The sequence below is a fragment of the Rhinopithecus bieti genome, unplaced genomic scaffold (assembly GCF_001698545.2).
Source record: "Rhinopithecus bieti isolate Rb0 unplaced genomic scaffold, ASM169854v2 scaffold_5022, whole genome shotgun sequence".
Taxonomy (NCBI): domain Eukaryota; kingdom Metazoa; phylum Chordata; class Mammalia; order Primates; family Cercopithecidae; genus Rhinopithecus; species Rhinopithecus bieti.
In genome coordinates, this window is record NW_016804965.1 from 2180455 (window position 1) to 2193863 (window position 13409).

The following is a 13409-nucleotide window of genomic DNA, read 5'->3' on the forward strand; positions in this document are numbered from 1 at the left end:
TTTTTTTTTTTTTTTTTGCCTCCTTTATTTATTTTCCTCATATAAGTTGCTTTTTTTTTTTGGACATGGAGTTTCACTCTTGTTGCCCCAGCTGGAGTGCAATGGCACAATCTCGGCTCACTACAGTCTCCGCCTCCCGGGTTCAAGCGATTCTCCTGCATCAGCCTCCCGAGTGGCTGGGATTACAGGCCTGTACCACCACACCTGGCTAATTTTTTTGTAGTTTTAGTAGAAACAGGGTTTCACCACATTGGTCAGGCTGGTCTTCAACTCCTGACCTCAAGTGATCCTCCTGCCTCAGCCTCCCAAAATGCTGGGGTCACAGGTGTGAGCCACCGCGCCCAGCCACATATTCTTTATTCCACTTAAAAATCATAGTTATTTACTGATGATTCTTGGTCACTTTATCAATGTCTAAGGTAGCACAATTTCTGTGGTACTTACTATTATGGTACTTACTATTAACTATTTCTAATACATGTTGTTTTTATGCTATTCAATTAAAGTAAGCTGTCTTTACTGAACAGCACAAGCTACTTGTGACCACCCAGAGTTGGTGAGGAACCTGACTCCAGTCTACCATGCCAGTGTTCTTTAATCCCCAGTTCCACACCATCCTTTACAAATGTATGTACATGCTTCCTACAAGCTTTGTAAAAATTAGCACATTCAGAATAATGATCACCTCTAGCTGAGAAATGGGGGAATGTTATTGGAAGGAGACCAGGAAATGCCTTGGTAAATATTCTACTTCTTAAGCTGGGTGATAGGTACCTAGATGTTGGCTTTATTATTATTTGCTATGATTTATATATGTACATCATCTTTTGTAGATATGAAACATTTCATAATAAAACATGAAGGAAGAAATGAATTTAGTCATGATTCACTTGCTCTAATATCATTTTTTATTTCTCTCCAGTTTGATGTGATGTAGCTCTCTGGATGCAAACCTTCCAGTCAGTTTGCGGAAACACAATTGCTGGGTGATTTAGCGTGTATCCCCCATTCCAGCCCACAACCATCTCACTGATGAGTCTATGACATGAGACTAAATAAAAATATCCCCAACAGAATCAGAAAAAAATATTAAATTCACTGCTTTGTTGATTTAATCCACCTAGCCGGCTGTCACGTGGGATTAGAATAAAATAAACACAAAGATGAAAACACACCATTGCTAACAAAGCAGATTCTTTTTTCAAGACACATGTAAAGATAATAACTTCAAAGTTGATTATAATGTCTTGTCTTCCCAGGAATAACAAGATAAGTTCTTTGCTTGGTTTCCTTCTATTCATTCTTCTCCCCTGACCCTGGTTGGGGTAGACCAGGGACCCCGATATGTAGTCCCACAGCACTCAACTCTGGTTCCACATGGAATTCTACATGTCCTTTTACACCTAGTTACGTCTCCTCTTCTAGACTATAAACTTATTGTGGAAAGGCCCCAGGTTTTTTCATGTGTGCTACTATCAGATGGCCCAGTTCAAACAACAGCTCTGTTTCTTACTTCCTATGTAAGTTTCTTACCCTTTCTGTGCTTTCATCTTGATATGACGATTAACAAGATGACACATCTAAATTAGTTAGTACAGGGCCTGGTAGTATTTATAAGTAAACATTATAATAATTGTTATTTACTATTACTATATGATGACCAAAGAGAAAACTGAGTTGACAGAGAAGAAAGAAAATAACTCTTATGATTCTTAATTATTCAAGTTCATGGTCAATGCTCAGGAAATGTTTGAAAACTAAGTCACGGAATCAAGCTCCAGAATATGTGGAATAATGAGAATGTTACCCCTCTGCTTGCTCATGCCTGAGGTTTGGGACCAGTGGAGCCAATGGGATCTCAGGGGCTTGTGACATTTCCATGGTACCACTCAGTGAAATTAATACATTCTGCACATTTAGCCAACATCTTCAGAGTCCTCATTTTGGAGTCACAAATTGGCTAGGAAATGATGGTGCAGTGGTGGCAGGTCACATCTTCTAGTCCCCCAAAGCTGTCCTCAGGGTCTGCCCTTCCACGCTGCAGGTACAATCTAGTCTCTTTAACTGGGTATAGGTGTACAGGTATTCCTTCATGTGGCTAGTTCTCTCTTTTCAAGAGAAATCTAATGATTACTGTTCTGGATATCTAGCAGTTTTCTCTAAAAGTCATGTTTCTCACGATAATTAGAAGTGTAATACATATTAAAAAATCCCCATGCAACCAGTGTAGAAACCTTACACCTTAAAATCTGGCATTTATTATGTACATGAATTTATAATAAATGCTTAAGCTTTAAGTGACTTGCCTCTTAGATGACATCAGTGACATAAAACACACACATCCATTTTCGTACTGAGAAAATACCAGTCGTGTTAATAAAAATTGTTGTATTTTGAGGTGAGAATTCCTAAGATCACTCTAGTTCCCATAAAATAAACGCATGGGGTCCTATAAAATTGTAATGATTGTGGTCCAATAGGCTATGGAGGCAGACAATTTATCACAAGATTTGTGGACTCACTAAAATGTTTTAGGCATTAAAAAAATTAAAATAAAATTGAAGAGAATTAGAAGTAAATGAAAATAATAATGCTCTTTGAAAGTAAGATGGCTTAAAGAAAATTCAAAGTAGCATATCAAACAGACATTTATGGCAATGAACTTTAGAAGTAGCTCATTCTAATATTAATATGGACCTATTTAAAACTTTCATTGATGAGTGAAAAAGGGCAAATCAATAATGGATAACTGGAGAACATTCTTAGGATATAAAAATACAAAAAATTTAATAAATACTATAAAACCTAGTAAGTATTGTGTTTAAGATTTAAAGTAATGCCATAAAGTAATTCTTATTACAAAGTTATATTTCTTGAGAAATGGCAATTGAAGGATTTCAAAATATGATATTGACCTGTTCAAGTTTGGACTCTTTCTTATCTCAGTTTTCAAGTAAGATGAAAGTTTGCCTTTTTACCTATAGGCTGGATACTGACTGTGCTTTTACAGGAACTTCTCAGAAACAAAAGACTTCAAAGATGTTGATATTTCAGAATGTAAGAAAACCTGTTATCACGATTATGATTATTTTCTCCATTTTAAAAAAATTCATGATCAGCAATTCTAATGTTGCCAGTATTCCAGCTGGGACCAGTTCAAAGAATTATAGCGACTCCTTAATTGCTATTTTAAGGACAGACATAATGTAGTCCAATCATCTTACTTTACTGATATTATCTGAAGTCCAGGGAGAAGTCATGCAAGTTAATCAAGATAATCTTTATCTAGTTGGGGCAGGTATAAGAGCCAGAACCCAGGTCTCCCAAGTGCTAAGAAAAGACACAAATATTGGTAATTATTAATAGTTCAAGAATTAGTTTAAGTAATTATTAATAGTTTAAGGACACACATTATTAATAGTTTAAGGATGAAGTTAAATTTCTTAGACCTTTCACAACACGTTGAGCAGACAGGAAATACCACTAGAAGACGTTACAAAGTATTTCTCAGCAGATCCTTGCTAATTTCGTCAGCCAGCATCATCGTCCTGGCCCATGTGCCATCCATTATTCCAGTGAGGTCAGAGGGAAAATCGCTGCTCTAGGTTTATGAAAAACGACAAACTTTTCTTTTCTGAAATTTCTGTCTGGAGACCCAGATTTTAAAAAGAATAGTAGCTAGTACAAGCGCCTTTGTTTAAACCACGTTATGCCACCAGAAAAAAACATCTCGAGGCGGAATAAACTCATGGGCCTTTTTCTTCCGTTACTTTCCTCTAGTACTCCGTCTCGTTAAGTATCACATTAAACGTTCTTTTTGTAAAGCTATGAACTGAGTGGCTCTAGGAAACACATTTCACGTTCCACAGAGGTATGAATGCTAAGAAATATCTTCCTGGAAGGAAAGTAAGAGGTACACCGGGCTAGGTCTTTGGCGAAACACCTGCGCAGAGATTCTTGGAGCCATTAGGACACCCTAGTTAGTTTCCTTCATTCTATAAAAGGCCCTCTGAATATCCATTTCAAGCCAAATTACGAAACTTGTGCCTTGTGTCCAAATCTACCTTTATGGTATTTTAAAATGAAAATGAGAATAATTCAGGGGAAAACGTTGTTTTTAAAAAGAGGAAAGTGTTGTCCAAAAGTTTTAGAGGAAGGAAACTCTCTAAAATGCATCAGACTGCGAGCCACACTCAAATTCTCACACGGCTGGCATTTAATCTACAGTGCCCGAAAAGGCCCCTCAAGAATCCCTCCAGATATGGGTAGATTAGGGCCCCTGGACCTGATGACCTGCTGACCTACTGGACTTGCAAGGGCTCATAGCAGTTCCCCGTTTGACCTTGCAGCAATTTCCTGGGCAGGAAATCTGTCAAATCTGATGCAATAGCTCGGGAAAAGGCAAGCCCGAACCCCAAACCCCCACACCCCGACCCTCGCGAGTCGGGTCCAGTGTGGAGATCAGCGGAGGGGACCCTGGGGACCCGCTGCGCTCGAGGGCCACGCCGGGGGGCGCGCGTTCACGAGGCCAGAGCCTGGAGTGGCGCCCAGCGTCGGACCCGATGGGCTTGACGAACGGGTTCCTTAAAGCCCCGACGGGCCCGTGCTGGCGCTCCCAGGGCTCCCGGGACCGGGAGCACCACTTACCTCGACTGCTCTGCCGGGCGCTGCTAGGGCGCGGGAAGGCGGCGGGACTCCGGCCGGGAAAGCGACGCGCGGTGCAGACGGCCGCACCCGGGCTCCAGGTCGCTACCCCAGGGAGGAAGTGCTGTTAGTCCTGCCCTTCCCACGCAGCCCGCAGACGTGTGGCGCTATCCGAACTGCTTTGCTCCGAGGTGCAAGGAGGGCCCCTGGTTAGAGACAGTGGGACAGACAAGCATACGCGTAAAGGACTCCGAGTTAGGGGCTGCTTTCTCCAACTCTTCGAGTCTGCGCCTGATTTTCTATCCCCCAGCCCATCCCTACACAACAACTTTGAAGGGATTTTTTTTTTTTTAATTCTGGGAAACGTTGCGCCTTCCTCTCTCATCCCTCCCCTACCTGAGCCGCGCGCGCCCTTCTCTCAGGAGCGTCTCCTGGCGAATGGACCCATTTTGCAGCCTAGACGCAAGAGGGACTAAGGGACTTGGGGCCAAGTGATGGTTCCACCAAAGACTGAGAGGCCGATTTATGTTGCAACGGTCTGCCTAAGTGTTTACTTCGGCACTTTCTGGGCTTCCTCTTTTGGGCCGATTGTGCAAGGCTTCCCGGCCGCCTGCAGCCCGCCCTCAGGGGACGTGGTGCAGGGCTAGACTGGCAACACGCGCGTCCCGGCCCGGAGTTCAGCTGTCTCTCGGGTGGGAGTGGAGGAAGGGCGCACTGAGCAGAGGCCCTTTCTCAGCCATCAGATTGGTAACCTCACCCTCCTCCCTCCTCCCCACGTTTAAACACGCTCAGTTGGCGGGCCGGGGTGTAGAGGAATGGCACTATCATGCATTGCTAGTAGAAATCCAAAATGGTCTGAACCTCGTGGAAGAGAATTGAGCAATATCTATTTAACTTACGTATGGATTCGCCTTTTGACCCCGTCATCCCACTTCCAGGAGTGTAAAAACGAAGATCTGCTGATGAAAATAAGTAACGCACACGGCACAGGGCATTCATGGACTCACTATTTGCAATAGCAAAGGACTGGCTGGAAATAACACCTGTCAGTTGGGAGTGGAGTTTCCTGAGAGAAAGTTGCTGGAGAGATCTGAAAATACGAAAGTTAAAATCAGTTATGATTTGTAAATGCGGTTGAATAACCCTCCCCTTCTCCTTTACAGCTGTGTCTTCAAAGGCTTATATGTCGGGGAAGGTGGTGAAGATATAAAGACAGAAATTAGATGCATGTGTTAATTAGGCAATTTCAAATAGTTCTGTCATTTATTTAATAAGAAACGATTTCCTAAGCACCTACACTTCTAAGAACAATGAAAATAGAGGGAACAATTTCTGCTCTCATGCATGGTGCATTCTATTTGGTAGAAAGCAGACAATAAACAAATTAATATTTAACATGTCAAGGAATGTAAGTGTTTTTGAGGGAAGTTAAAAGGTGAGGGACAGAGAGTGATGGGCATGGTGATGGAGTGGCTATATTAGGGTAAATAAACGATAAATAAATAGAAAATATAATTTCTCATGATTTTCTTGATAAGTTTCTTTTCTCTAGCTTTCTTTATTGTAAAAATACAGTATTTATTTAAATACATATAATATGTGTTAATTGACTGTTTATGTTATCAGTAAGGCTCTGGTCAACAGTAGGCTATTCGTGGTTAAGTTTTGGGGGAGTCAAAGTTATACATTTATTTTCAACTGTGCAGCAGTTTGGTATTCTTGAAACCTGGCATTGCTTGTTACAGTAGGTAGCTAGTCAGGCATGAGCAGGGCAGGAGAGGGCTCCCCCAATCCCCTACCAGGAATGTCAGGTGACCATCAGGTGCTGATCAAGCAGTTGTTATCTCTAAAATAATAATTGGCCATAGCCAATAATTGGCCATAGCCAACTATTATTAATAAAATCTTAAGGAGAGAAAATATATTATTTATTTATTTATTATTTATTTATCCTAATTAATATAGCACCAGGGAAAGGCAGTCTCCCAATAGATAGAAACACCTGAAACTAGTGTTTCTGTCTGATAAGTGACACTTGAGCTAGATCTAAATGGCATGAGAGATTAATCCACATTGGGTTCTTAGATGGGAATATTCCAGGCAGAAGGAACAGCACATTCAAAGACCCTGAGTTAGGAGAGCACTTAAGATATTGGAAAAACACCAAGGAAGTGAGTACGGCTGAGCAGAGTGAGATGGGATCAAAGAGGAAATGGTGCCCAGATTGTGTGTTATTTGGGAGCTGTGGAAGAGAATTTGATGTGAGTGAGATGGAAAGCCAGTGGAAGGTTCTGAGCAGAGTTGTAAGTGTTACATAGAATGTAAAATCAAACAATGAGAGTGACTTTCTCGGGGTAGGGAAAGTGGTCAAGGATCAGATCACCTCTTTACGAAGTAATGAGAAGGGGCAGTCATTCAGAAACTTGGGAAAGGATTCTAAGAGAAGGAAGAGCAAGAAGAGGGGTTGAGATAGGAACACAGGAAGTTCAAAAGAAGGCAGGTCAGTGTGCCTGGAATGTTCTCAAAGAGTAGGACAGCGATAGTGGATGGGGACAGAGAGGTAAGCAGGCACCAGAACAAGCAGAACCTTGTAGCCAGCGTTGAGAACTTCAGGTTTTATTCTAATTGCAATGGGGGCTACTGGAATGAATTTAGCAACCGGGTGCATGATTTGACTTAAGCAATAAGCCATCCTGCCAGTTGGTGATTGTTCGGAAAATCGATTGAAGCAAGAGAAGAGCGATTGCTCAGAGGCTGTGGTCATAGTCCAGATGAAAGATGATAGTAGCTTTATTAGTATTCTAACAGTAGAGATGGTGAGAAGAGTTTGGAATCAAGATATAGTTTTCAAAATAAAACCAAGGCTTGGCACAGTTGGCTTGTGCCTGTAATATCAGTGCTTTGGGAGGCCAAGGTGGGAGGATCACTTGAGGCCATGAGTTCAAGACTAGCCTGGGCAATGTAGCAAGACCCTATCTCTACAAAAATGGGGAAGAAAATTAGCTGGGCATGGTGGCTTGTGCCTGTGGTTCCAGTTGCTTGGGAGACTGAGGCAGGAGGATTGCTTGAGCCCAGGAGTTCAAATCTGCAGTGAGCTAGTATGATGCCACTGTACTCCAGCCTGGGCAACAGAGCAAGACTATAAAAAAAAAACAAAAACAAAAATAAGAACAAAAAAACCCACCTAGCACAGTGGAACCCATAGCTTTTGCTGATGAGTGGGCTGGGAAATGGGGTGGGAGTAAGGGAGTGGCAGAGGGATTGGAAACTGAATGGAAACCGGTATGACTGGAGTTATGGAAGGTCTGGTTAGAGGTAAGGTCAGTAGGGGCAAACCATGTAAGGTCATGTGGAGTACGTCAAGAATTATTTTCTCATCCTAAGAGCAATGAGAATATATTAAATAATATTTTAAGCTGGCAAATGATGGGTTTTATGCTTTAAGGAAAATCACTCTGGCTATAATTTGGGGAACTGATCAGCTGAAGAAAAGAATGGATGCAGGAAGACTTCTGAGTTAAGTTGGGAAAGAAAATACAATTGGCCTTTGAACTGCTAGCGGCAGCATATATCTGAGACATGGCACCAGAGTATGTTAGCTTTGGCGAAACCATACGGGTCTGTAGCGACCTAATTTCTTGCCTCCTCAAAAGAAAGAATTCAACTGAAGGGCATAAGGCAACTGAAGAGACTGAGGCAAGTTTTAGAGCAGGAGTGAAAGTTTATTAGAAAACTTTAGAGCAGTAACAAAAGAAAGTAAAGTACACTTGGAAGAGGGCCAAACGGGTGACTTGAGAGAAGTGCGCTGTTTGACTTTTGACTTGGGGCGTTACACACTGACATACTTCAGGGTCTTGAGTTCCTCCTCCCGATTATTCCCATGGGGTGGGCTGTCCACATAAGCAGTGACCTGCCAGCACTTGGGAGGTGAGCATGCACAGTGTGTTTACTGGAGTTGTATGCATGCTCACTTGACGTGTTCTTCCCTTACCAGTCAAATGTCCCTGGAAGGTCATTTGCCAGTTAAACTCCACCATTTTACCTCTTAGTGCACATGCTTGAGCCCACTCACCCAACTCCTGAGATCTCATCCAGAAGATGCTGATCACCAGTTTCAGGTGTTTCTATCTATTGGGAGACTGCCTTTCCCTGGTGCTATCTGTGATCAATTATTATTTTAGAGAGACAGTTAACAATCCCCTGACCATCACCTGATAGTCGCCTGACATTCCTGGTAGGGGGTGAGGGGAGCCCTCTCCTACCCTGCTCATGCCTGACTAGCTACCTACTATAACAGAATAATGCTAGGTTTTAGGGGTACCAAAGTGCTGCACAGTTGAAAATCCATGTAAAACTTTTGACTCCCCCAAAATTTAATTACCAATTGCCTACTGTTGACCAGAAGCCTTACTGATAACGTAAACAGTCGACTAACACATATTATGTTATATGTATTAAGTACTGTATTTTTACAATAAAGTAAGCTAGAGAAACTGTTATTAACAAAATCATAAGAGAAAATAGATTTTCTATTTATTTATTTTTTATTTATTTTCAGAGTCGGTCTCACTCTCTTCCTGGACTAGAGTGCAGCGGTGAGATCATAGCTCCTTGTAACCTCAAACTCCAGGGCTCAAGGGATCCTCCTGCCTCAGCCTCCTGAGCAGCTGGGACTATAGGCATGCAGCATCACGTCCAGCTAATTTTATTTTGTTTTATTTTAAACAATTTTTTGTAAGATGGGGTCTTGCTATGTTTCCTAGGCTTGTCTCAAATTCCCAGCCTCAGGCGATCTTCCTGCCTCGGTCTCCCAAAGTGCTGGGATTACAGGCATGAACCACTGTGACTGACCTCATATTTACTATTTATTTAGTGAAAGTGGATCATCATAAAGGTCTTCATCCTCATCTTCTTCACGTTACTCAACTTTAGGAGGAGGAAGAGGAGGGGTTGATCTTGCTGTTTCAGGGGTGGCAGAAGCAGAAGGAAATCCAAGTATAAATGGACCCATGCAGTTCAAACCCATGTTGTTCAAGGGTCAACTGTATAATGGTTTTGACTAGGTTGGCAGCAGTGGAAATGCGAAGAAATGGGTGAACCTGAGAGATATTTAGAAGGTATTTGGCCAGAGATTGAGAGGACTGGATATAGGCAGAGGGAGAAGAGTGGGGGAGGCAAGGATGACTCCTAAGAATCACGTTTATGTGATGGTGGCTGACAGTCCCATTATCAAGATGGAGAACTCTGGAAGAGCAGTATTTGGGCAGGGGAAGATAGTGAGTTTTATTGCTTGCAAGTTGAATTTGACAAATCTTTAGGACATCTAAGGGGAGACTTCAAGTAGAGAATTGTATATAAGAATCCTTTGCCCAGAGAAGTGTGGTTCAGAGTTAGATATACATTTTAAGTAATCATCATATAGGTGGCGATTTATGAGTTTGCGTAGAGAGACTATGGTGTGGGATGAAACAGAGGCCTCAGGCTAAGCCTTAAAGAACTCCACTGTCCAAAGCAAAGGACACAGAGCCCACAAAGAACACAGAGGGAAGAGCTTTAAAGGGGTGGATGGAAAACCGGGGGAAAGTGCTGTGGAAGCCACAGTGTGGGAGGATGTGGTCAGCCATATCCAGAGATGTTGCAAGGACAAGTCGGACAAGACTGCACCATGGCAATTGGCTTTAGCAATGTTAGTGACCTCAGAAACCGATTGTAATAGCGTGATGGGGCTGGAGGCCAAAGTGGGTTGAGGAGTGAATAGGGTGTGAAGAAATGAAGATGGTGAGCAAAGCAACACTTGTCAATAGTTTGCCTATTGTATTGATCTGTTCTCACACTGCTAATAAAGACATACCTGAGACTGGGTAATTTATAAAGAAAGGAAGTTTAATTGACTCACAGTTCATCATGGCAGGGGAGCCCTCACAATCATGGTGGAAGGGAAATGAGGAGCAAAGTCACGTCTTACATGGCAGCAAGCAAGAGAGCATGGGCAGAGTAACTCCCATTTATAAAACCATCAGATCGCATGACACTTATTCACTATCACGAGAACAGTATGGGAGAAATGGTTGCCATTATTCAGTTATCTCCACCTGGCCCTGCCCTTGACACACGTGGATTATTACATTTCAAGGTGAGATTTGGGTGGGGACACAGCCAAACCATACCACCTATGAAGAGGGGAAAGGGGACAGGGAGGCAGTGGTTGGGGATATGAAATTGAGGAAGATTTTATTTAATTTACTTACTTTATTATTCATTTTATTTTATTTTATTTTATTTTTTATTTTATTTTATTTTATTTATTTTAGAGACAGGATCTTGCTCTGTTGACCAGGCTGGAGTGCAGTGGTGCGATCATAGCTCACTGCAGCTTCTAATTCCTGGGCTCAAGTGATCCTCCCACCTCAGCATCCCAAAGTGCTGGGATTATAGGCATGAGCCCCACTGTACCCAGCCTTTTATGTATTCTTTTAAATGATTTTCAAACAGGAAGAATTGAGATGAGAGTGAGGAGTTGACATTAACAAGAGAGTAGAAATAATTGATGGTGAAAAGTTTTCAAGATGGAGGAAGTGGGTTGAGTCCAAATATAGGTAAATGAATGGGCCCCCAGATAAGAGAAAGGAGACCTCCTCCATTTTACTGGAAAGGCAGAAGGGTGGGTTTGGAGTAGATAAGGGTTTTCTTTCATATGGCTGTAAGATAAGGAAATTCTAATCTAAAGCCTCTGTTTTCCCTGTGAGAAGCAGGGTCATCTGCTGAGAGTGAACTATGAGGTAGGCCAGGCATGAATTTGGGGAGATGGAGAAAGTTTGATAAGGTCATTGCAGAGAATGGAGAGAGAGATGATCAGAAACATGTTATGGGATTTCCAGGCAGACTGCGGGTCTGTTTGAAACTGGCGATCATGAATTAAGGTGGAAGCCATCTGCTCGGTTGTGCCTCGTCGGTTGTGCCTCTCTCCTGCAGGGCTAGGTTTGGAGAAAGTGTGGCTGCCACGGGAGTGGCCGAACAAACCAGATGGAAGGATGGGTTATTGTGGTCAGAAGGTAGGCAGGGTGAACCTGCTTCTGGAGGTAGTGAGATAATGGGTGCTGACATAGTCCAGGGGTGACTATGGGCCTGCATGGCTGAGATGACCAAGGAAATGAGAAGCTAAGGGGCTATGTGCATCATCCCAGCTAACTGTTAAAGTCAGTCAGTATTGGGGTGGCCACATAATTTATTGTCTCAAGACTGGGACACTTTTGAGAACACCAAATTTCCAACTGGATAGGAAGCTAAGAAACAGTTGTAGGCCACGTGCAGTGGCTCACACCTGTAATCCCAGCACTTTGGGAGCTCAAGGCAGGAGGATCATTTGAGTCCAGGAGTTTGAGATCAGCCTGGACAACACAACAAGACTATCTCTACACAAAATAAGAAATTAGCTGGGTGTGGTGTGTGTGCCTGTAGTCCCAGCTACTCAAGAGGTTGAGGTGGGAGGATGGCTTCAGCCTGGAAGTTTGAGTCTGCAGTGAGCTGTGATCACGCCACTGCAGTCACCCTAGGTGACAGAGCAAGACCCTGTCAAAAAAAAAAAAAAGAAATAGTTATAATTCATGACTATCAGGCGGACAGAATGATGACAGGATTTAAGGTCATCTTAAAGGGTGACAGGGAATCGCATGTCAGGGTTTTGAAATGAGAAAGCAGAACTGGATTGTTTAGTTAAGTGGCATGAGCCTCAAAAGGGAAAGCTTTTTTCGTTTGCTTTTAGTTTTGTTTTTAATAAAAAGATTAGTCATTTATGATTTGCAAGTAGCAGTGAGGAGCATGGAGAACAATAAACTCACCCTCCAAACTTAAGGTGGCTGGAATTTAAGAGAATAAACCATTTTGTTTTGAGAAAGCTGCAGTGGAAATGGTGTCCTCAGGGCACAGTTAAAGCCTGAGGTTAGCAGAACACTTCAGAAAGAGCTTCAAGATACAGGAGTGGCAAGAAAGAGTTTGGGAGGTGGGGAAGAGAATGACCCATGGGGCCATGAACACAGAAGAACACCCAGGCTGGCAAAACCTCATCTCTACTAAAAATACAAAAATTAGCCAGGTGTGGTGGTGTGCCTGTAATCCCAGCTACGCAGGAGGTTGAGGCATGAGAATTGCTTGAACTTGAGAGACGGAGGTTGCTGTGAACCGAGATCATGCTACTGAACTCCAGCTGGGATTATAGGCACACCACCACACCTGGCTAATTTTTGTATTTTTAGTAGAGATGAGGTTTTGCCATGTTGGCCAGGCTGGTCTTGAACTCCTGACCTCAAGTCATCTGCCTGCCTTGGCCTCCCGAAGTGCTGGGATTCCAAAGTGCTGGGATCCCAAAGTGGCGTGAGTCACTGGGCCTGGCCAATATTTATCTTTTAACAGCATATTTTACCCTTTTATTTACTACATCTTTAGTTTTGCCTTTTCCGGAATGTCATGGAGTTGGAATCATACAGCATGTAACCATTTCAGACTGGCTTAATTCACTTAGCAATGTGCATTGAGGATTTATTCATGTCTTTGTGTGGCTTGATAGCTCATTCCTTTTTACTACTGAATAATATTTGATTATATAAATATATTGCAGTTAGTTTATCCATTCATCTATAGAAAGCCAGAAAAGGGGTCTCGAGCTAGACTCCAAGAGAGGGTTCTTGGATCTTGCACAAAAAGGAATTCAAGGCAAGTTGCAGAATGCAGTGAGAAGAGTTGATTTATTGAAAGCTACTCAGATACAG

The 13409-nt window shown here is 42.6% G+C and overlaps 1 protein-coding gene across 1 annotated transcript in view; it reads right to left on the reverse strand.

The window, feature by feature from the left end:
- Nucleotides 1-5334, reverse strand: part of LOC108528815 (amyloid beta A4 precursor protein-binding family B member 1-interacting protein-like) — a 70322-nt gene extending 64988 nt beyond the window's left edge. Inside the window, exons 1-2 of the mRNA XM_017870797.1 lie at nucleotides 5041-5334; nucleotides 4648-4850 (exon numbers count right to left, since the gene is read on the reverse strand). The gene's annotated coding sequence lies outside the window, so the exon portion shown is untranslated. The remainder of the gene's footprint in view (nucleotides 1-4647; nucleotides 4851-5040) is intronic.
- Between the last annotated feature and the right edge of the window lie 8075 nt (nucleotides 5335-13409).